The 22,812-nt window shown below is 37.5% G+C and overlaps 1 protein-coding gene and 1 non-coding gene across 2 annotated transcripts in view; one reads left to right on the top strand and one right to left on the bottom strand.

The window, feature by feature from the left end:
• PDSS2 (decaprenyl diphosphate synthase subunit 2) overlaps positions 1 to 22,812 on the bottom strand; it is a 259,946-nt gene that overhangs the window by 191,556 nt on the left and 45,578 nt on the right. The window lies entirely within an intron of this gene.
• On the top strand, positions 16,689 to 16,760 carry TRNAS-GGA (transfer RNA serine (anticodon GGA)). Its single transcript has one exon. It is a non-coding gene; the product is annotated as a tRNA-Ser (tRNA).

Raw genomic sequence — 22,812 nt, 5'->3', positions numbered from 1 at the left:
CTAAAAAACGACAGAATGATCCCTGTTTGTTTCCAAGGCAAACCATTCAATATCACAGTAATCCAAGCCTATGCCCCAACCAGTAACACTGAAGAAGCTGAAGTTGAACGGTTCTATGAAGACCTACAAGACCTTTTAGAACTAAAACCCAAAAAAGATGTCCTTTTCATTATAGGGGACTGGAATGCAAAAGTAGGAAGTCAAGAAACACCTGGAGTAACAGGCAAATTTGGCCTTGGAATACGGAATGAAGCAGGGCAAAGGCTAATAGAGTTTTGCCAAGAGAACGCAGTGGTCATAGCAAACACCCTCTTCCAACAACACAAGAGAAGACTCTACACATGGACATCACTAGATGGTCAACACCAAAATCAGACTGATTATATTCTTTGCAGCCAAAGATGGAGAAGCTCTATACAGTCAACAAAAACAAGACCGGAAGCTGTCTGTGGCTCAGATGATGAACTCCTTATAGCCAAATTCAGACTTAAATTGAAGAGAGTGGGGAAAACCACTAGACCATTCAGGTATGGCCTAAATCAAATCCCTTATAATTATACAGTGGAAGTGAGAAATAGATTTAAGGGCCTAGATCTGATAGATAGAGTGCCTGATGAACTATAGACGGAGGTTCGTGACATTGTACAGGAGACAGGGATCAAGACCATCCCCATGGAAAGGAAATGCAGAAAAGCAAAATGGCTGTTTGAGGAGGCCTAACAAAATAGCTGTGAAAAGAAGAGAGGCGAAGAGCAAAGGAGAAAAGGAAAGATATAAGCATCTGAATGCAGAGTTCCAAAGAATAGCAAGGAGAGATAAGAAAGCCTTCCTCAGCGATCAATGCAAAGAAATAGAGGAAAACAACAGAATGGGAAAGACTAGAAATCTCTTCAAGATACCAAGGGAACATTTCATGCAAAGATGGGCTCAATAAAGGACAGAAATGGTATGGACCTAACAGAAGCAGAAGATATTAAGAACAGGTGGCAAGAATACACAGAAGAACTGTACAAAAAAGATCTTCACGGCCCGGATAATCACGATGGTGTGATCACTTACCTAGAGCCAGACATCCTGGAATGTGAAGTCAAGTGGGCCTTAGAAAGCATCACTACGAACAAAGCTAGTGGAGGTGATGGAATTCCAGTTGAGCTGTTTCAAATCCTGAAAGATGATGCTGTGAAAGTGCTGCACTCAATATGCCAGCAAATGTGGAAAACTCAGCAGTGGCCACAGGACTGGAAAAGGTCAGTTTTCATTCCAATTCCAAAGAAAGGCAATGCCAAAGAACGCTCAAAGTACCACAAAATTGCACTCATCTCACATGCTAGTAAAGTAATGCTCAAAATTCTGCAAGCCAGGCTTCAGCAGTACGTGAACCGTGAACTTCTAGATGTTCAAGCTGGTTTTAGGAAAGGCAGAGGAACAGAGATCAAATTGCCAACATCTGCTGGATCATCAAAAAAGCAAGAGAGTTCCAGAAAAACAACTATTTCTGCTTTATTGACCATGCCAAAGCCTTTGACTGTGTGGACCACAATAAACTGTGGAAAATTCTGAAAGAGATGGGAATACCAGACCACCTGACCTGCCTCTCGAGAAATCTGTATGCAGGTCAGGAAGCAACAGTTAGAACTGGACATGGAACAACAGACTGGTTCCAAATAGGAAAAGGAGTACGTCAAGGCTGTATATTGTCACCCTGCTTATTTAACTTGTATGCAGAGTACATCATGAGAAATGGTGGGCTGGAAGAAGCACAAGCTGGAATCAAGATTGCTGGGAGAAATATCAATAACCTCAGATATGCAGATGACACCACCCTTATGGCAGAAAGTGAAGAGGAACTAAAATGCCTCTAGATGAAAGTGAAAGAGGAGAGTGAAAAAGCTGGCTTAAAGCTCAACATTCAGAAAACTAAGATCACAGCATCTGGTCCCATCATTTCATGGCAAATAGATGGGGAAACAGTGTCAGACTTTATTATTTTAGGCACCAAAATCACTGCAGATGGTGACTGCAGCTATGAAATTAAAAGACGCTTACTCCTTGGGTGTAAAGTTATGTGCAAGCTAGACAGCATATTTAAAAGCAGAGATAGTACTTTGCCAACAAAGGTCCGTCTAGTCAAGGCTATGGTTTTTCCAGTGGTCATGTATGGATGTGAGAGTGGACTGTGAAGAAAGATGAGCGCTGAAGAATTGATGCTTTTGAACTGTGGAGAAGACTCTTGAGAGTCCTTTGGACTGCAAGGAGATCCAACCAGTCCATTCTAAAGGAGATCAGTCCTGGGTGTTCATTGGAAGGACTGATGCTGTAGCTGAAACTCTAATATTTTGACCACCTCATGCAAAGAGTTGACTCATTGAAAAAGACCGTGATATTGGGAGGGACTGGAGGCAGGAAAAGAAGGGGATGACAAAGGATGAGATGGCTGGATGGCATCACCGACTCGATGGACACGAGTTTGAGTAAACTCAGGGAGTTGGTGATGGACAGGGAAGCGTGGCGTGCTGCGATTCACGGGGTTGCAAAGAGTCGGACACAGCTGAGCGACTGAACTGAACTGAAAGGGTAAAGCAGCAACCATTCTTCTCCTCCCTTGAACCACCTGCTAGCCTAGTGCCTCTCTATAAGGATGAGAAAGGAGTTATCCACCGCCTTCTTTCTGCTAGAGACCACAGTTCATTAAGCACAAAATCCATCGTTCTCGGGATCAAACCTGTTTTTTTGTCACTCTATACAATGGATAAAATAGAAGTTTTAGCATAGCCTTCTGCCCCATTTCCAGGCCTGGGTTACTCCTTAAGAGAGAAACCTCTTTTTCCTTAAATAAATGAGTAAGATTTTCTCTTCAAAATGGAGATTCTGTGAACATCTAATAAATTATCACCAATTAAACAACTAAAGTCAGCGAATACTTTTTAGTTCTGTTGCCAACGTCAATGCTAAATGTTAAGACAGAAAAACTTGATCTCTTCATCCAAACTGCTAACATAATTAGATTTAATTCATTTTTATAATTTAACATGGAATTAGGCAGTCTTTATTTAGTTTCACAATTGCTGAGGACCTACTAAGTGCCAGAACCTACTAAATGCTAAACTTTGGACATAAAAATAATGAAGCTGAGTTGCTACCAAATCCATGTGCTCCAAACTTGGATTGTTTGCGGGGTGGAGGGTGGGGTGGAGGAAGCTCTTAACAAAGTGTGTTAAATGACACAACAGTGATTTGCACAGCTTACCCCAGAGTACAGAAAGTATTTCTGAGAGGAGATGATGCTGGATGAGCATTTTTATAGAAACGTTTTCTTCTTTACTTATTATATTTTTATTCTTTTCCTTATTTTCTCTCTTTAATCTTTTTAATCACTGACTTTATAGTCCATTTCATATTTTCCTATATCTTTGGTTCCGGAGATGCCAAATCTCCTGTTTGCTTTTATTTTTGGTGGGTAATGTCCATGTTTTGTCAGTTCTGTTCGAGTGTACACCACCAGGTATTATTTTCATCATGGCAATCTTACATGTCCTGGATTCTGGCAATGTAACTCCAAACCAGTTTTGCATTTGTTAACACTGTAGTCTCAGAAGACCAAATTATGATGTGGTTACAAAGGAATCTCTACTCCTTATTCTGGGCTTAAGGATCCCATACCACATAAGCAGGTTAAAATCAGACTTGAAATTCACAATAAGACACAGGTTTGGGGATGGTAGCAGACTATATTTCCAATTTTGGCTACAACAACAGCTCCCATTTCAAATGTTCTTTGTTCTTTGAGACCCTGACACTTCTCCCAGTGAAGCAGTAGAATCTATGTGCTATCTCTCGAAACTGGACAGGCCTTTGTGACTACCTTGACAGAATATGGGAGGAGTGACTCTATGACTCCAAAGGGTAAGTCATTAAAATGCCACATTCATCCTGCTAGTTCCTTTAGGATGCTTGTTCTTGAAACTGAGCCAAGCGCTGTGGGAAGTTTAATCAGCCCATGGAGAGGCTCATGGGCTCATGTAGAAGGAAACTGAGGCCCTAGTCAAGCTCCCAGGTGACTGAGTGGCAACATATCAGCCATGTGACTGAACCACCTGAAAAGTGACTCCCCCTGCCTTAGTTTAGCCACTCCAGTGCCATATGGGGCAGAGATGTAGTCTTGTGAGTAAAACAGATGATGACTTCTTATAAATCACAAACTTTGTTAGAGTGGTTTGTTTCTTATGCAACAATAGATAAATAAAACAGAATCTCCTCTTTTCATTAGATTTTTTTTTCATCCTGAGTCTCAAGCGGATACTATTGAGGAAATATCCCTCTGTAATAAAACTGTACTGCATGCTAACATATAATAGACAGGTTTTATTGGACAAAAAATACAACCTCTTTCAAGTGTGTTATCAGCACCCTTCTGAAAATTTTAACTTAGGACTACAAACTTCAGTTACCCCTTTCTCATATATTTTCCTCATGTGGCAGGGTCTTATATCTTCCACCTGAGTGTCATAGGTTCATTCCTCCCCAGCTGACCACAAGCCAATTCTTAGTGCATGGACGCATGTCTTCAACTGTACTTATGTACAACAAAAAAGCCTATTATTTCGATGCACAAAGGAAGCAGAGTATGGTGGTCCCCAGCCTTTGGCTAGAAACCTGTTTTCTTTCCTTCCTGCAACAGTCCTTATAATTGAAATATTCTCATTTTAAACCTCTGAATCTGTGGCCTTATTTTTTTTTTAAGAAAACAACATTGCTTGCAGTCTTCCTGAGCCACCATAAAATTTCTCTAGATAGCCTTTCTCTTTATGTAGCCCTCAAAGATTTTGGTTCTATGCAAGGGTATGCAATTCTCTATATCTTAAAAGCCCAAGAGTTCATTTTCTGTCCCTGAATGGGCATTAAGACTCAAGGGGTGACTATTTCTGGGTCCAATAACTCTCTCTCCCCACTAAAGGCCAACACAACACTAGCCTGCAATACACTTATTGTTGTGACTTTGGGGTATGTCTTACTTTCTGGCATTCTGAGAGTTTGCTATTTTTCTTGTGAGCTAAGCTGTGTATTTAAACTACACCATTTGTTTTTTATATACTGTGGTATACTTGCAACAAGAGGGGTTCCATATTATTACATTCTACCATGTTTAGAAAAGTAAGTTCTTTAGCCAAGTAGAGAGAGAAGGAAAAACATTTTACATAGAGAAAACAGCATCTGCAAAAACTCAGTTGAGTAACAACTTGGTTACACCCTGGAACTCTAAGAAATCTACTACTGTTGGAGTGCAGAGGTGATACAAGGTAATAAGTGGCAAGAAATGAGATGGAGAGGTAGGTAGTTGCTAGATAACAAGCACTTTGTAACACAAGCTAAGGAGCTTGAAGTTTTTCTGTAGGAAATGGGAACCACCAAAGACTGTAAAGACTTATTTCAGTAGATCACATCAACAGATTATACAGCATATAGATTTGAGTTGGGGGAGGGGGACCTGACAATAGAAAGATCAGATATCTTTGATGGGGGGAAGAGGGGGAGTGGAGAACAGAGGCCAAAGATGCAGCTCCGAACTATGGCAGTAATAGTAGTGACTGAGAGAAAGGTAGAGGTCAGAAATTTAAGGCGTTACAATGAATATGGATTAGAGAATCACGAAGAAGAAAGAATTTATGCTACGTTCCAGATCTGTAGTTTGAGCAACCAAGTGGATATTGGGTGGTAGGAGACAAGGGTTTGAGGTGAGGAATTCAATTTTAAATGCATAGTCAATATCCTGATAGAGATGATCAAAGAGCAGTTAGATATCGTTACCAAAGGGGAACTGTGGGAAATGGAGGGACCCTAATTCCACTGTGGATTCCATTTATATTGTAGGAATTTGCATGTCCGACACTACCTAGCTGACATTAATAGTGTCAGATATGGTAGCTAGCATAAGCTTGTCCTAGCAACCCAGGATATTGAAGGTAAGTCTCTGGATTCAAGTATCCAAGCTACGGTTATGGTGACCACGTCTTAGGTCTTCTGAAATACTCAATTTTTGGTGAGTAAAACATCTTTACTGAAGGTGTATCATTCCAACACATACACTGAGAAAGGCATTTAAGCCACATTTTTCCTAAGCACCAAGTGCCTACGAAGAAAAAAAGTGGTTCAGGTCAGAAACAAAACAGATCATTTGAACAGCCCTATGTACATGGCTACAGTCCATGGGGTCGCAAAGAGTCAGACACGACTAAGCGAATTCCCTTTCTTTCTTTTTTTCTATGTACTTATCAGATGATCACCAAGGGTGTCACTTTTTACTCTAGAGTCTCTCCTCTCCTTCCCCAACAAGGCTAAGAAGGAAAAGAGAAATGTTTAAAGTCCCTAGGAGGGCAAATATAAATTAATAATTTCTCAAGTGCCTTAGAGCAAAATTCCTTTTGTTGAGCAATTTTTTTCTTTTAACTTTTAATTTTGCCATAATTTGAGGCTCATAGAAAAGTTGTAACACTAGCAGAAAGAATCTCGACATACATTTCACCCAGATTCTCCAAATTTTAACAATCTACCAATTTGCTCTATTATTTTCTCTATATAAAACACTGATTTTTTCATGAACTGTTTGAGAGCTAGATGCTAGCCTGATGAGCTTTTACCCCAAATACTTCATTGTGTATTTCTTAAAAACAAGGTCATTCTCTTATATAATTCAGTACAAATATCAGGAAATTAACAGTGATACGATATGATTATCTAATCAACAGACTCCATTTGGCTTTGCCAATCATCCCCAAAATGCCTCTCACAGCAAAAGAAAATCCCAGATCACACTGCATTCAGTTGTCAGTCTCCTTAACATGAACAGTTTTTAGTCTTTTTCTTTTGAAAGCAAAATTTTAAAAAGTTATTTTGTAGAAAGTCCCCCATATTGAGCCTTTCTTAATTTCTCTCATGATAAGATTTCAGGTTATGCATTTTTTGCAGGAACACCATGGAAGTAATGTTGAGGTCAGTCTGTCACAATATTGGCAAGGCTGGGTTTACAACTTAGTTAAAGTGGTATCTGCTGGTTTTCTCCAGTTACTATTTCTCCCCAGATGGAGAATGCCTGACACATGGCATGGAGCCTACAGGATGGAGGTCGTCCCAGCCACCACTGGGTGCCTGCGGCACGGAGCACACAGGATAGAAGACCCACTCTGCCTCGCCCCGCGGCTTGGGTTGGCCAGAGACCAGAGGTGGCACCGTGAGTCGGCTCAGTCATACGTGTACACAAGAGCCCACACACAAGCCCAGGCAGGCGGCTCCAGTGGCAAGGGCCAAATCGGGCGCCAGGTGATGGTCCAAAGGCCTAGAGCCCTGCACATATCCAGAGGCCCAAAGTCCTTGGTGGCAGACACCGAAGGAGACTGTGTCAGCAGTTACTATTTTTCCCTTAGTAATTAATAAGAATATTATAGGCAGATACTTTGAAACTATCAAAATATTCCATTACTGATAAACCACCTACCAATTTTAACGTCTATTGATGATTTTTGCCTAAAACAATTATTATTTTGATGGATGCCAATTGATGATTTTCTATTTCGATTATTCTCTCTACTTTCATAGTTGGCATTATATTGATACTTTAACAAAGAAATTTCTTTTCTTTTACCTACCTATCTATTTTCATCAGTATGAACTCACGCGTTCTTATTTGGTTCAATGAATTATAACTCATTATTTTCACTCCTTTGATGCTCAGTTTGGGTTTTTGTTCATTTGTTTGTCTTTTTAGTGGGTCTGAGTCCCTCTAAAGAAGAAATTCTTAGTGTTTTTCCATCCCCTTATATGAGAAAGAAAGCATACAGGGGGCTGAGCTGCCTAACTGCCCTTTCCTAGGTGAGATAAAGCTCTAGGAGTTTCCTTGGAGTGCTGGCCCTCCTTACTGAGAATAGAACTGGGAGCACTTCAAAATGCTTACTTTCCCTTTCCACCTGTCGGAAGCATAAAGGGATTTTTCTCAGATCTTCAACATGAAAAAGTGGTGTGACACCTGGAGATAAAAGTCATAAAAGTGTGGGAATCTCCTTAGACTGGATTCCCAGGAGTTCTTAATTCTCAAGCTAGTCCACACTCAGTCTTCAAGCAACTAGTAAGTTATCATTTAAGTGATCCTACAAACTGCAGCAGCTCGTGCTCTGTATTCACCTGTCTCTCTAGTTTTCAGAGTGGTGATTGTCCTATGACCTCAACTCTGAGAAATATATTAAAAGTTACTGATTTTCAGTTTCAGAGTTTTCTTTTTTCCTGTTGTATGAAGGGGAACAACAACTTCTAAGCTCTTCACATGTTAGAGCAGAAACTGGCAGTCTCGAGATATAGATTTATTTTTCTACTATTTCTTTCACCAAAAGTTATTAATAATCTAAGTTAAGGCAAAGAATGTGCTAAAAGAGGTAAAAGAAAAAACATAAGGTTTATTTTAGGTAAAACAACACCCACTAGATCATATTATATACCATTCCCTCATTTCTCTTTATCAGTCTACCCTATTGTGGCAGGAGCCTTGTTTGCCATGGGCATATTGCATGCCTGGTACATAAAACAGTATGTGGCACACAGTAAGCATTCAATAAATATTTGTTAGACTGCTGAGGTAAGAGATAAGGTGCTTTTCTTGACTCTGATCTCCATTATCATAAGGCTAGAAAGGGGCCAAATCCAGCCCTTGTCGTCTTCTGGGTTTTGTGTTTCATCACCAATTGAAATAGAAAACAATTTTAAATCAAAGAGCTTTAAAGTATATTTAAAATATTATTAAATACTCAGTAACAACAGAATTTCTTTATGGCAACAGAAAACTGACTCATCCTCTTGGTCATCTTGTACATGAGATTTTTTTTAACCTCATTTATGGATATGTTCCATTTTTTTCTTATGATACTGCTTATGTTGTTTACTTACCATATCCAAGAAACTGAAGTAGTAAACTCATTAGATATTTTTTAAACAAGCTAGGCAGTATGGTCAAAGGCAGAATTTAATATTTAGAACATTTGGCACATTCAAAGACCACAATTAGACAGATCTGCTATGACTGAGTTTCATGCAGTGCAACTAGAATGCTTTCATTATGGGATGACTTTTGCAGCTATACTTTTTGCCTTCCATTTTAGAATGTCAATATACTTTAAAATATTTCATCTTACTTATACACATTTCATTAAAATTACAGTATTTAATTAAACTATACTACAACATACAAGCCAATATTGGCAATATAGAAGCCAATAAAAAGAGCCTGTTGCAATTTTTTACAGCTACAGATAAAATTTTAAGAGGTTTAATACTAGATACACAGTTTATAAGAAAAAACAAATATTCACAAAGGAAGATAGCAGGGAACTTACTAGAAAGATGTTAATATTGAAAAAAGTTCTCTTATAATTTGATAAGATAATATTAAAATTAAATGAGAGATATGAACTCCATCCTGAAAGTAATGGGAAGTCACTTAAGAATTTTAATCAGGAAAGTAATTAGATTCACTTTTATAAAGATTATTTTGTTTAATTCCCTTCATCACACTATCTAATTGTTTTAAACTTATTTATTGTGCTTCCCCAACTAGAATGTGAAGTCTAGGAGAATATAGATTATATCTGACATATTCATTGGTGTACCCCCCAAGACCTATATGTCACGTGCAGCAGGTAAAAAACAAAAATAGCTGAATGAATTAACATAAACAACCAGTTAAGAAGCTAATGCTTTTGGGTGGGGCTGGGCAACAAAACAACAACAACAAATAATTAAGATCCTAAACCAATGAATTGTTAGTAGGGGCACAGTCTCAAACCAACCTGAAAAATACTAAAAAGTGAGATTTGAAAACTGGTAACCAAAAGATGTGAGCACTGAGGAAAAGTAAAAAGTGAAATATCATGTGTGGAATTTCAAAACTTCCTATAAAGCAAAAATAATAAAGACAGTGTATCAATGGCATAAAGATAAACAAACAGATAAATGGAATAGACTGGAAAATCCAGAAACAAACCCTTACATTTAAAATCAGTTAGTTTTTGATAAGGGTGCCAAGTTCATTCAATGTGGAAAGAATGGTATAAATGGTATGGGACAATTGGATAGCTACGTACTAAAGAACGAAGCTAGACTCTTACCTCACACTATATACAAAAATTAATTCAACATGGATCATAGAAATAAACTATAAACTCTTAAAAGAAATTACCAGGAGTATATCTTCATAACCTTGAATTAGGCAATAGCTTCTTAGATATAACATGAGCAATGAAAGAAAAAAAGAATAAATAAGTAGGATATCATAAAAATTAAAAACTCTTTGTGCTACAGAGGATACTATCAAGAAAGTGAAAAAACAACCCACATAATGGAAGAGAACATTTGCAAATTATATAGCTGATAAGAGTTGTACCAAGATTATATAAAGAACTCTTACAATTCAACAACAAATAGGCAAATAACACAATTTTTAGATGTGGAAAGGAATCAAATAGATGTTTCTCCAAAGAAAATACTCAAGTAGCCAAAAAGCACATGAAAAGATGCTCAATGTTATTAGCCGTTCAGAAAATGCAAATTAAAGCCACAGTGCTATACCACTTCACGTCCATTAGGATGGCTAAAATTATAAAAGAGAGAACAAGTGTTGATGATGGTATGGAGAACCTAGAACCCTCACTCACTGATGATAGAATTGAAAAGTTATATAGTCACTTTGGAAAACAGTTTTAAAAGGTTAAACAAAGTCAGCATATGACCCAATAATTTCACTCATAGGTATATCCAAGAGAAATTAGAGCATACAGCTTATATAAAAACTAACATACACACGTACACAGCAGTATTATTCATAATAGCAAAAAAGTAGTTAACAACTCAAATATCTAGCAACTGATTAATGGATAAATAATAATAATAATAATTGATGGATAAATTGATGGCAAATCTATATGACAGAATACTATTCAGTCATAAAAAGAAATGAAGTATTAATATATGCTACAAAATAGATGTACCTTGAATATATTATGCAAAGTGAAAGAAGCCAGACACAAACACACAAATATTCTATAATTCCATTTACATGAAATATCTAGAATAGGCAAATCCATAAAGAAGCCAGATTAATGGTTACCTCAGGTTGATGGTGGAGGATTAGGAAAAGTGACCACTAATGAGTTCAGTTCTCTTGGGAATGATGAAAATGTTATAAAACTATTAGAAAGTGGTGATGGCTGTACAACTCTGTGAGTATACCAAAACTCAAAGAACTAGTCTCTTTAAAAGATGAATTTTATCATATGTAAATTATATCACAATAAAGCTATATTAAGATAGCACACACACGCACTTCTGGACTTTTGAATAGATCATTCCCCTCCTTGGTGCTTTCCAGCTGACTGCTGCAAAATGCTCAAACAAATTTCAAAAATAAAACATACCAAAACTCTTCCAGATTTATAACTATAGGCCTGAAAGTTAATTTAAGGAACTGTTAGAGTGTGAAGTCCTTGACAGCCATAAAACTATCAATAGCATAGTTCTATTCCCCTTCATTCCTGACCCTGTTGTTTATTTCCTATCACATTATCTTATATATAGTGAGCGCTCAATAAAAGTTTGCTCAAATGAATCTTAAAAAAAAAGTCTGGGAATGTGAATGGTTAGAAGGAAGTATTGCTATAGTGAGGCTTTCCAGAAGACTACTGATTTCTGAATTCCATCTCTTTCTATTTTTAGCCTTCAGCCATTTTGAGGGGAGGAAAGATTTGAGATGTGAGAGTTGAACCATAAAGAAAGCTGAGAGCCAAAGAATTGATGCTTTGGAACTGAGGTGTTGGAGAAGAGTCTTGAGAGTCCCTTGGATTATAAGGAGATCAAACCAGTCTATCCTAAAGGAAATCAATCCTGAGTATTCACTGGAAGGACTGATGCTGAAGCTGAAACTCCAATACTTTGGCCACCTGATACAAAGAGCTAACTCATTAGAAAAGACCCTGATGCTGGGAAAGATTGAAGGCGGGAGGAGAAAGGGACAACAGAGGATGAAATGGTTGGATGGCATCATCGACTCAATCGACATGAGTTTGAGCAAGCTCCAGGAGTTGGTAATGGACAGGGAAGCCAGGCATGCTGCAGTCCATGGGGTCACAAAGAGTTGGAAACAACTGAGCGACTGAACTGACTAACTGAAGACTTGAGAAATCTTCAGAACATGATCCTAATATAAGGGGTGCCAGCATTACCTTCTTGAATTTTTAATTAAAAACATCTTTCATGCAGACAATCTGTACAGCAAAGTTGACATAAAACACAACAAACACCCTTGTACCCTCTTAGACTAGGGAATGGGGTGGTCTGGTTAATATCCACTCACTAAACATAGATCAGTACTTGTCAAATGAATTGGAACAAAATGTACAACAAACTGAGTTGATGTGATCTTATCTTTTTTGAATAAATCAGACAATATTTAGGTATCTTGCACTGCCTTAGGGTCACAGCTGTAACCAACTATCATTCTTTATGTTAGGTTGTTGTTACATGTGTACTCAGTGAGGAAGTTTCCGTTAATGCCAGATAGACTAATTTTTACTATAGGACAGTGAAACCAAGAAAATTAAAAGCTCAAGTCTGCAGATGAAACATCTTTTAAAAAATAAATAATCTGTAATTTACCACTAAATTATGAAGCAAAACAAAAGAAAAGCCGAATGAAAACTTAACTAGGAGGAATGCTGGCATTTGAGAATCCTTTCAAAGAGGAGGGATCAAAGGAGTAAGCTTCATACAGTCTTTCAAATATGAAATGTTTGGTGGACTCTAAAGAGAGGAGGAACAGAAGGATCTCTGCAAATATTGGTTTGATGAAGACACAAAAAGAGAAAAGATAATTTATTTATTTGTGCCTTTTAATTTCTTTCTCTGTGTCCATTCCAAGAAACAGACAACCACACCAGGCCAAGCAAACAAGGATGCAGAGTTATAATGCTCTTTTACATGTTAAGTTCACAGCAGCAATTTTATATGGCCTAGAAATTTCATCAAATCTGTTTAAGTTTCCAGGTGTTGCCAATTCCACCCTTAAAAATCACTACTGTACACATCAGCAAAAATACACTGTTTAAAATATCTAACAGGGTGGCTTACTGGAACAAGAGATAGCCCATGAAAGGCATGCTAAAAAGTCTCCAGAAAACCATATGTAATACTTAAATGACTTATTGCTTGTTAAGTAAACAGAACATCTACCTCGGAACTTCACGTTAACTGAAGGTGAGGTTGGCCTCCCTTCCCCAACTCTCTTCATTCTCTAGCCTGTCCTCTAAGACAGCATCTTTGAAAAGACAGCTGCAAAGTTTTCTCTTCGAAAATCAACTCTAACACATTTTAAAAACTAAGAAATAGTTATATGTATTCACAGGGGGAAAAATGTGGCACTGAACTTTTCTTCTGAATTCCCATATACAGGAATCACAACAATTTACAAAAGATATCATAAATTAGCCAAGTAATTTCACACATATTAGATACATGCAGAAAGATTATAATTTTAAACAATTCTAATTGGGGATATAGATTTTTAAAAAACTAAAAAGTTGATCCTATATTAAAATGTCATTTGAACACAGTAAACATTGTTCTGTGTTTTATGAAGGCTCAGGGCAGGGCTAGGTTTACATTTAAATCATTGACATTATTTGGTAATTATTCATTTTGGAGTAAAATCTAATTTGGGCACTCATGTCATAAGACCACATACTATAGAGTTGGAAGGTATCCAAGAGCTCACTAGTCTAAATTTTCTCATTTTACGAAAGAACGAGGCCCAACTTGTTAACTGATTTGTCCAAAATGCCTGGTGCTCTCAAGATTCAGACATAGCAAAATGCTGGGTTTATTTTCTTTAACATTGAAACTAACTGAATCACATTTAATCAAGAAGAAACATCTTTCAAAAGCTTAATTTTTTACTTTCACCATAAAGTGATTTTCTGAGTTTGAAAGAATATTAAGTTAGCAATCACTTTTTAATAAAGGAAACCTTCAAATATTTCCTCAAGATCTAAAGCAATGAATAATTTTAAAATAATCCAGGATAAACAACAAGGTCCTACTGTTTACCACAAGGAACTATATTCAATATCCTATAATAAACCATAATGGAAAAGAATATAAAAAAGAATGTATCTATATGAAATACATATATAAAACTTAATCACTTTGATATACAGCAGAAATTAGCACAACACTGTAATCAACTGTACTTCAATAAAAATAAATAAATGAATAAAAATTAACCAGGGAAGTCCAAAGTTAGGGTTCTCCCTTTTATCTTTTTCCCACAGTAGTAGATGCAGGAATCTTATATCTGAATTCAATCTAAGGAAAGGAAAATCATTAATGGAGCAATTTAATCCACAAACTTCCATCTCCTCAAATAATTCTGATGGGTTTGTCAATTTTCTGCTAACCACTGCACTGTGCTTTGGTATCCTGACCACTGTGGACTAGACATTCCCAACGAGGGTCTGACTTGACCTACTTAGACCTTGACATCTGGAAACTGCATTGTTCCCCATCTTCTCTCCACCACCTGTGAAAAAGATCAGAAAGGTTGTGTTGGCGGGTCCTAAAGATGAGATGACAGGCCTGTAGATGCACCTGTGGCCTCTGACCTGTGAGCAGAATTCTCACTTGCATGACAAAGTGAAGCAGAAGCCTGGATTTCTAGAAATAGAAGGATTTTCATTTAAATGAATTGTCTCTAGAGACCCTGGGTAGATACCACAAATGAGATGATCATAAATTTTCTTAGCAAATCCTTAATCTTTGTTTTTACTGACACCATTATTTTTGTATAATAAGAAAGAGTAAGTAAAGAGATCTGAGGGTAGAAATTTTTTAAAGAAAGAAAAGTGTTATTTGCTCTGTCTGGCTTCAAGATAAAGCTAATATGCAGCATGCCAATGGTTAACCAAAATATCTAATCTGGAATCCAAAGAATAAATAAGAAAATTAAAATAACACTGGGACATAACAATCTGAAGGATGATGGGTACCCACAGTTACTATGCAGATGTTCCACAGACAAAGATGGCTTTCTGGCTCTGCTATCTATCCCTAGAGGCTTCAACCTTAAGTCTGATACATTATAAGCTGTAATGATTTCATTTTCTCTATCCTTTGAGATATTAGAAAGGTCCAAATTACGGTCAGACTGCAAAACTAAAAGTAAAAAAAAATGCACAGAATTGCTTGTGGGTGCCATTAACGAAAGTGAATAGATGACTAGAAAAGTGATATCACAATGTGGGAGCTCACAAGGAGACTGGCATCATTACACAATGTCAACTATTTAGCCAACTGAATTACTTAATTCTGATTTCCTTTACCTATTTATTCCTTAATCCACCATTACTGAAATTAGAGGATCTAAAATCATGCTCCTAATGAGGAAAATCATATCTCTCAACAACAACAACAACAAAATATACTGGACTCAACAGAGTCACCAAAATTCCTCACAAACAGAGTCACAAAACATAAGAAGACAGAATATGTCATTATGCTTACTTAACACCGCATTGTTCATCATACAAACCAGGACATTATCAAAAGTGAAAGGGGACACTACTAAAACTTACACTAGGAAAGGATGCAGAGCAACAGGAACTCTCATTTACTGTTGATAGAAATGCAAAATGTTAATAGTCACTTCAGATAGTCTGGCAGTTTCTCACCAAGTTAGACATATATCCACCATATAACCAACTCAGCAGTCACGTTTCTAGTTATTTTCCCAAGTGAAATGAAAACATGTTCATGCAAAAATCTGTATGTAAGTTTTTACAGCAGCTTTATTCATAATCACTAAAAACTGGAAGCAACCAAGATACTGTTCAACAGATAATAGACAAACAACCTATGAGACATCCACACAATGTAATACTCTTCAGTGATAAAAAGGAACAAGCTAGTGATTCAGATAAGACGGATATAACTTAAATGCATCTTCCTAAGTGAAAAAAGGCAGATCTGAAAGGTTACATATTATGCAATTCTCTTCATATGACATTCTACAAAAGGTGAAACTAAAAGTACAGAAAAACAGGTGAGTGGCTGTGAGGGCCTGGGGGAGTGGACAGCAGTCTACTACAGGGGGCACATGGGAACTTGTAGGGTGGAGATAATATTCTGGAGAGGCGGATACCTGACGCTATGTATCTGGTAAAGCACAAAGAACCTTCCAACACAAAAAGTGAACTTTAATATATGCACATTAAAAAAAAAATCAACCAAGAGGTTGGGGACCTCAGGATGGAATGCAGACATAATCTCACTGAAAAGGCTACAAGAAAAAAAAAAAAGGAAGGAGCTAACTTAAAATTACTTTGGAAAATCATGTTTTGATTGGAAACAGTAAGGGTAGAAGAAAAAGGAACTGTACATGAACAGTTTTCTAGTTGGCAGGTTGTTCTTACAGTGGTAGAAGTCAACATTTTTGAAACTGCTTTACCTGTATGCCACAGTTGAAGAAATAAGGAGATGGACGACAGATGGTGGAAGCCAGGCTAAAAAGTTCAGATAAACAAAAGGGGAAAGCTAAAATAATTCTATGGTATGGGATTAGTTAGCGTTATCAGTATGAACTGATGTTTAGCTTAATATCAGGTGTTTCCCTGGTGGCTCAGAGGTTAAAGCATCTGCCTGGAATGCAGGAGACCCGGGTTCGATCCCTGGGTTGGGAAGATCCTCTGGAGAAGGAAACGGCAACCCACTCCAGTACTCTTGCCTAGAGAATCCCATGGAGGGATGAGCCTGGTAGGCTACAGTCCATGGGGTCGCAAAGAGACACGACTGAGTGACTTCATTCACTTCACTTCACTTAGCTTAATATACATACAAATGAAAAGATACAGAAATAACTATAGATGTGATATATCTATATATATATATATATATGAGAATTAGTATATATACATGTATTTCCTTGCTCTGTCTGTTGAGAAGCCCTAGAAACAGTGACATTCCAGTAGCAATGAGCATATTCATTGCCCAGATATTGGTTTATAAATACCATTAACCATGGAACCAGGGCTTCTTGGAGAAATGGTTGATTCTAGGAGTAGGGTAGGGAAAATACAAGATGAGCCCACAGCATCCTGCAGTGCCAAAAAGTAAAGAAGTTTTCAAAAAACCCAAATGGATGGGGACTTAAGAGCCAACCTGAAAGAGCTTCCATCTGCCAAAGTTGGAACCATCCGAACAGCAAAGTAACATAGTAAGGAATTATAACTCTAAGTATAAAATAAATATGCACAAGTCCATATTGATATAAGAAGAACACAATGGCACCCCACTCCAGTACTCTTGCCTAGAAATCCTATGGACGGAGGAGCCTGGTAGGCTGCAGTCCATGGGGTCGCTAAGAGTCGGACACGACAGAGAAACTTCACTTTCACTTTTCACTTTCATGCATTGGAGAAGGAAATGGCAACCCACTCCAGTGTTTTTGCCTAGAGAATCCCAGGGACGGCGGAGCCTGGTGGGCTGCCGTCTCTGGGGTCGCACAGAGTCGGACATGACTGAAGTTACTTAGCAGCATACTGCTATAAATAAATGACTGAAGAAATAAATGAGGGAGAAAAGACAGATCTTCCTTACAAAATTTCAAATAATTTATGCAGATACTCTAAAAGTTTAATCTACCCCTCCTTTGAGCATGGGCTAGACTTAGTGACTTATGAAGAACAGAGCATTGGGGGTAGAGAGGTAACCTTATAGTGAAGAAGCCTAGCAACACTGCCTTGGCCGGATAACTCAAGGTTAACATCAACAATAGTAAGTCATATTGATAGAACTTACCCCTAACATTATGTGATGAGAAGGGCAATTTATTTCTGTGGTATCATTCCCCCCCAAAACATAAACTCAGTCTACATGAGGAAAACATCAAGGAAACCCAAACTGAGACATGATAATAAACAAAGTAGCTGACAATACTCCTCAAAACTGTTAAAATTACGAGAGATAAAGGCTGATAAACTGTCAAAGAGCAGAGGAGACAAAGAGACATGATATCTAAATGCAATGTGGTATCCTGGATGGAATCACAGAACAGAAAAAAGACATTAGCGGAAAAGCTAGCAGAATCTGAATAAAGTCTGGAGTTTAGTTAATAGTAATGAACTGCTACTGATTGCTTAGTTTTGACAAATGTACCATGGTTGTATTACATGTTAACAATGGGGAAAATGAGATGAAGGATAAAAAACTCTAATATATTTGTAACATTTCTGTAAATCTAAAATTATTCCAAAATTAACAGTGTAATTAAAAAGGAAAAAAAATAGGACATTGTGCCCATCTCATGTATGGTCCAAGCCTACCTTCACTTTTAGCATCCTTTGTTGAAAATCTAGAGCATAACAGTTGAGTTTGTGCTATCTGGTGATAAATAGAAAATCTAACTGGATTCCATCACTGCCTAAGAAAATTTGTTTAGAATTGCTTTTACAATTATTAGTTATATATTTTTATAATGCTTTAAAAAAGGCTCCCTGAACTGATCTGGAGGGGGATGTTGGGGATACAGAAGAAAAGATAATTTGTAATGAAATTTAGAACTTCCTTTCTGTTCAGGTTTTATATTTAGGGCTTAAATATTTTATTCTTGCAGAAGAGATAAGAACAACATGGCAACTGGAAGAGAAATCCCATTACTCACAAGATCAGTGATGAACTGGGGAGTCCACAACACTGCTGTATCTCAAGAGAGATAAGAAGCAAACAAACTGGTAGAGTTTAAAAGATCACTTATAAGGATAAACGGGAGTAAAAGAAGATACTGAAAACTGACAAGCCATCTTCTCTCCTCGGCTGGTAGCAAACAGGCTGCATGTTTTAATTAACTTTTTGTGTTAAAACAACTCTGTCTGCTGAAGTAAGACTAACATTCTCCTTAGAGAGCTCTTGCTGCCAGAAATACCTTCTATTTTGGTGGGGGGGAGGTGGGTGGGAATAAATTACAGAGAGAGTATAGAAATCATTTGAAAGCAAACATTTTTCTTGATGCTCTTCTCCCTTCAATAGCTGTATGAAGAGGATAGGTGTTTAAGGGAGTTACAGGTATTTCTAAGTACACTGCTGCTGCTGCTAAGTCGCTTCAGTCGTGTCCGACTCTGTGCGACCCCATAGACGGCAGCCCACCAGGCTCCTCCGTCCCTGGGATTCTCCAGGCAAGAACATCGGTGTGGGTTGCCATTTCCTTCTCCAATGCATCAAAGCGAAAAGTGAAAGTGAAGTCGCTCAGTGTGTCCGACTCTTAGCGGCCCCATGGACTGCAGCCCACCAGGCTCCTCCGTCTATGGGATTTTCCAGGTGAGAGTACTGGAGTGGGGTGCCATTGCCTTCTCCAGGGAGGTGCATCACAAACTAGAATTATAGACAAAATTACTTTCCAGTATGTCCAATATACCAATATGCATTATACCTGAACCTAATATAATAGTAACACAATAAATATTACCCTTAATTTTCCCATAGAATCCATTTTATTTATTCATTTAGTCAATAAGTATTTACGTTCCTTATGTGCTAGGCACATTTTTTTTTAACAGCTCTGTTTGTTTGGGGAGAGAAAAGATACATGCTCATTATTTTAAAATTCAAACAATTCAAACAAGTACAAAAACGACAGGCAGTAAAAACCATTCTACAACCTAACACACCCAGAATTTAACGTTTGGTGAAAAAGAATCTAGACATTCCTCTCTTGTCAGGCACATTAATAATTAATTTATTAAAAGCAATTTAGCCACTTTTCAAGTAAGTTTCTTCAAAAAAAAAAGGATAACTCAGCTAAAAAGTTTGAATTTTTAAATCTATATTAAACCTACACTCTACCCTTATTAAAAATAATCTGAAAATTCAGCCCAGTGATTTTCCTTCACCTGAAATGTATCTAATAGAACTTTTCTCTGACTATTTCTACTTAGCCTATAGTACCTAAATGGTCACTTACTACCTGCAGCAGTAAAAAGTAATAGTAAACAACAAAACAAAACCAAAGGGGAAAAAAAACAGTAAAATACTTAAGTGTTGAAAATCACATTCAAAGGCAGGGATAGAGGGGTGAAGACAGGGAACTACACAAGTCGTTGCATATTTCTCTTGATTTTTACTTCCATGTTCATCTTGAAAATTCTCAACAGAAGAAAGTTCAGGCATTTTCTTACTAAATACAATTCTAAGTTAACTTGGGCTTGATTCACTAGGTTAAATCTAAGAGTGAAAAATGACAATATCTAAAGCTTTCACAGCATCTGAATTTTCAATACAATGCAAACAAAACATACTCTCTTCTAAGCGATCCGTTACTCCTGTTTCCACCCACCTTTCCTTTCATTCCCACTTACACTGATATCAACAGATGACTTGATGGATCCCCCTGACTTCCACCCTGGCCTCCCTCCACTTTCTCCTCACCTCACTCTAATGTCAGAAGTTATAGGTATACTCTGGAATTGACTTCAGAACGGTTCCACTAAGAAAACTAGGCATTCCTCTTCTTGAAGCTTAGCCTTTGTTTTGGCTCTTCTCTTGCTGCCCCATAACTCAATACCCTGTCTTTATGTCCAGCTGCGGACTGCCTATGTCTGTACCTACTCTTCTCAATATCATTTCTGATACTGCTGAGGCTATCGATCTTTAAAAAAAAAAACAAAAAACAGCATTTGGCTTTACTATTTTTCCTTTGTTATCTATTTTCTATATCTCTGATTTCTGCTCTTATCTTTATTCTTACATTCCTTCTACTTACTGTGGGGTTACTTTGCTCTTCTTTTCTAACAGGCTTCTTCAGGTAGAAAATTAGACCATTGTTTTAAAGTGAGCATATTTACTTTAGCTGTCTCAACATTCTTGTCTGTACTCGGTCTGTTCATTTGGTTGTAAGTTATATTTTCTCAATTTTTGACACGTCTATAATATTTTTACTGTATGCTAAATATTGCTGATTTATATTCTTGAGTGTTAGAGTCTGTTAAAAGAGGACTGGACTTTGTTCTAATGGGCAGCTAAGTTACATCTAAACCAATTTGATCCACATGGGGCTTATGTTCAGGGTAGGTGTAGAATAGTCTTCATTCCAGAATTTAGTCCTACTACAAAGTGGGTGACCCCTCTGAAGTCTTCCCTGAATTTCCCATGTATTCAGAGGGGTTTTTTTACTCTGGTGATGGGAACCCAAATGACTTCTGATTCTGTACGAGCACTGGGAATTGTTCAGTTTACAGCTCTTAATAACTTCTTTCCTAGAAGCAGTTCTTGGCATTTCACCATAGCCAATGTGCAGAAGTGTGGGACTCCTATACGGATTTCTAGAGCTCTTTATCTATAATAACTGCTTCCTCTATGGTATATTATTACCCTTAAATTCTAGCCACCATGGCTTCCCCAACTCTGAAGTTTATGTCTCACACCACTCAGCAATACCATCGGGTTCTATTTGGGATTTCTCTCCTGTACCACAACTGAAAACTGCCTCCAGGCAAAGAGCCACAGCAACTGTAGAGCTCTCATCTTGATTCCTCTAGGAATCAGACTGTTAGACTGCCAGTTGTCCAGTCTGTGAGGACAATTGTTTCAACTATCTGTCCAGTTTTCCTGTTGTTTATATAGAGCAGCAATTCTAGATCCTGTACTCTCATGGTGAGAAACAAAAGTCCTTTCTCACATTATTTGACTATATATAAAACAACTGTAGAGACTACATTAACAAAAATGAGTGCAATGAGCCTATTACTTCAAAAGATAAAAATATCAGCATTTGTTGCCAACAATAAAATTGGAACTTTCAGGCAAAAATTAGAATTGCAGAAAACATATCAGCGACCATAACCTTGACAGCTTTCCAATACTTACTCCTTACTACTTTTTGGATAAGATCAGTGGTGATACTAACACATGTGTGGAGTTTTTATATTGTATACTAATGGTGTGCACAACTCAGTGAACCAATATTTCCAAATGACCAATGCATGGTACAAAACTATGGGTGAGTAAAATATTCATTCAAAATAAAAGACAGAACAATAGATTTTAATGTAATAATATACAAAAGTTCATAAATGATTTCAGATTCCACACTGCAACTAACCTTTAAGAAACTACTACCTGTCAAGTTCTGCCATAAGATCAAAGAATACTCAACTACCTGAAAAAAATGATTAGATTACTCCTTCTTTTTCCAGCTGCTTCTGCTGCTGCTAAGTCGCTTCAGTTGTGTCTGACTCTGTGCGACCCCATAGACGGCAGCGCACCAGGCTCCCCCATCCCTGGGATTCTCCAGGCAAGAATACTGGAGTGGGTTGCCATTTCCTTCTCCAATGCATGAAAGTGAAAAGTGAAAATGAAATCACTCAGTCGTGTCCAAATCTTAGTGACCCCATGGACTGCAGCCTACCAGGCTCCTCCATCCATAGGATTTTCCAGGCAAAAGTACTGGATTGGGGTGTCATTGCCTTCTCCGCCTTTTCCAGCTACATACGCAAAGAGTCAGACACGACTAAGCGACTGAACTGAACTGAACTGAACGGATACCTGTGTAAGACTAGATTTTCTTCATTTACTTCAACCAAAATAACACTTTCCAACAAACTGAAGGCAGAAGCAGATATGAATATTCCGTTGTCTGCTATTAAGCCAAAGAGTTACAAAAATATAATTAACTCTTTCTAGTATTATTTATATTAACATTCAATGAGTTTATTATCATTGTTTTTATATTAGTAAATATTT

The sequence above is a fragment of the Budorcas taxicolor genome, chromosome 9 (assembly GCF_023091745.1).
Source record: "Budorcas taxicolor isolate Tak-1 chromosome 9, Takin1.1, whole genome shotgun sequence".
Classification (NCBI taxonomy): domain Eukaryota; kingdom Metazoa; phylum Chordata; class Mammalia; order Artiodactyla; family Bovidae; genus Budorcas; species Budorcas taxicolor.
The sequence above is the reverse complement of the archived record's forward strand: the minus strand, read 5'-3'. Positions and strand labels throughout refer to the sequence as shown.